This window comes from Rhea americana, unplaced genomic scaffold (genome assembly GCF_003343005.1).
Source record: "Rhea americana isolate MKP2758 unplaced genomic scaffold, rheAme1 scaffold_450, whole genome shotgun sequence".
Classification (NCBI taxonomy): Eukaryota; Metazoa; Chordata; class Aves; order Rheiformes; family Rheidae; genus Rhea; species Rhea americana.
This window is the reverse complement of record NW_028186591.1, coordinates 287,854-290,355: the sequence shown is the minus strand read 5'-3', so window position 1 is coordinate 290,355 and position 2,502 is coordinate 287,854.

Genomic DNA, 2,502 nt, shown 5'->3' with positions numbered 1-2,502 from the left:
CCAGCCCCCACGTGCTGCCCCTCACCAGCCTCCCTGTACTGCCCCTGCACACTGCCCCTTGCCAGCCCCTACATGCTGCCCCTCATCAGGACCTATGCGCTGCCCCTCGCCAGAACCCACGTGCTGCCCCTCACGTGCTGTCCCTCACCAGGACCCATGCACTGCCCCTTGCTGGCCCCCACACGCTGCCCATTGCCAGGACCCACGTGCTGCCCCTCACTGGCCCACGTGCTGCCCCTCAACAGCCCCTACGCGCTGCCCCTTGCCAGGATCCCCGTGCAGCCCCTTGCCAGCCCTGACACGCTGCCCATCAACAGCCCCCAAGCCCTGCCCCTCCCAGCCCCCACATGCTGCCCATCGCCAGGACCCACAAGCTGCCTCTCRCCAGCCCCTGTGCACTGCCCCTCGCCAGCCTCAGCGTTAGCCTCAGCACGCGGGACCATCGTGCCCGGCAGCAAGGGCTCTGGTGYGGTTGTGCTGCTCAGCGAGGACCCAGACAGAATGAGCGGTGGCAGGGACAGCGGGCTGCAGCGTGGGCACGGTGCAGGATCCTCACAGGGTGACTGCAGGGGTTGCAGCACGGTGCAGGGTCCACACAGCATGACCGTGGTGGGACGGGACGTGCCCGCAGTGCAGCAGTGGAATGGGACATGGCTGGGACTGGGGATGGGATGGGATGTGCCTGCAGTGTGGCAACGGGGCAGGACGTGGCTGCAGCACGGCAACGGGATGTGATGTGGCTGCAGTGCAGCTGTAGGACTGGATGTGGCTGTGGCCTGGCTGTGGGACGGGACATGGTGCAGCGTGGCTGTGAGACGGGACAAGCCCATGGCCTGGTGGTGGGATGGGACTTGGCTGCAGCGTGGCTGTGGGACGGGACACGGTGCAGCGTGGCTGTGGGACAGGATGTGGCTGCAGTGCAGCTGGGGGGTGGCTCTGTGGGGCTGCACATGGGATGCAGAGGGATTCTGAGAAAGCCCCTTTCCTGCCCAGCCACACACCATAAAATGGAAACAGGAAGCCTGGGGRATTCTGCGAAGCCAGGAGAGGTGCCTGGAAGCTCCCTGGGGATAGCTCTGGGGACGCCCCGGCAGGGCAGAGCYGAGGGCCAGCCATCAGCGCTGCTGCCTCTTCCATGTTCGGGRCTGATGTATTTCTGGGGACTCCGTACAGATGCCGCCCTTGTGCAGAGGGGTGGGGGGCTCCCAGCCCACAGACCTGGATTACCCTTGGGAAACTGAAGTGAAACCTTGAGCTTCTGCTTCCAGGGTGAGATAGCAGGGCCAGCACAAACACCTTCCTGCGCATGCGGTCCCAGGTGAGTCCAGCCCTCGCCATGCGCCCGGGGAGGCACCGGCGGCGCGGCAGGGACGCGGCACGGGCAGGGAGCCAGTCACGCAGCCAGTCCCCTGGCACTCGCACAGAGCCACCGTGCGAGGACACGGCGGCTCCAGCCCCCAGCAGCAGGTGATGGGCTCTGGGGCAGGCGCACGCCCCGCCATGCCGGTGCCTGCCGCGCGTCAGCCACGCAGCTCGCTGCCGGGGCCGTGCTGGCAGCACGTGCACGCCCCGGCGCGTGGGGCCAGCCAGGCCCGGCGGGGTCTGTGCCGCGGGGTTCCCCTGCCCGGGGACTCCCTGGCCGCTCTTCCGCAGCTCCACGCTGCCAGTGGAGTCCGGCAGCGGGTGCCCGGCCGTGGTGCTGCTCGCTGAGCCACGACCAGGGCTGCAGGCGGGGCGCTCCCGGCCCGGCAGGGTGGCACCCACCGGATGCCGGGGTGGGCAGAAGCATGAGAGCGGCGCCGTGCAGGAGGGCTCCCGACAGCCTGGAGTGACGGACTCCGGGGAGCTGCTCTTGCTGCCCCTGGCAAAGACCCGGGGGAACAGACCCATGCTGGGGTGTACAGCCCTCGCCCTCTGCTCTCCGCCCTATATCTCCCTGGGCAAACTATCATCTCRAGGAGTCGGGGTGAGCCTGGCGAGGAACCTGCGGGGCCAGGGCTTGTGGCCGCCAGGAGCATCCCAAAGAGTTGGGGTGTGTGAGCCCAGGGAGCATCCCGAGGAGTTGGGGTTCATGTGCCCCAGGAGCATCCCGAGGGGCCAGGGCTTGTGGTCCCTGGGAGCATCCTGTGGGTCAGGGCTCGTGGTCCCCAGGAGTATCCCGAGGGTCGGGACTCGTGGCCCCTGGGAGCATCCCGAGGGGCCAGGGCTCGTGGTCCCCAGGAGCCCCCAGCGAGGCAGCGCGAGCCGCGCGCTCCATGTGGCACCGATCCCGGCGGCCCTGGTGAGACGGTGCAGTGCGTCCCGTGAGCGCGCCCACCCGCGGAGTGGGGGCGGCTGCGGCCCCTCGACGGCCCGCGCGGGGAAGTCCCGAGGGGAGCGGCCGCTGCCTGAGCACGCCCGCCGCTGCGAGCCCGGCTGCTCTGAGCCGAGCATGGGCGGCCCCACGTCCCCTTCCTGGGCGGAAACGGGCCGCGGCGTTATTACGGACTGCCCCGCCGCCGC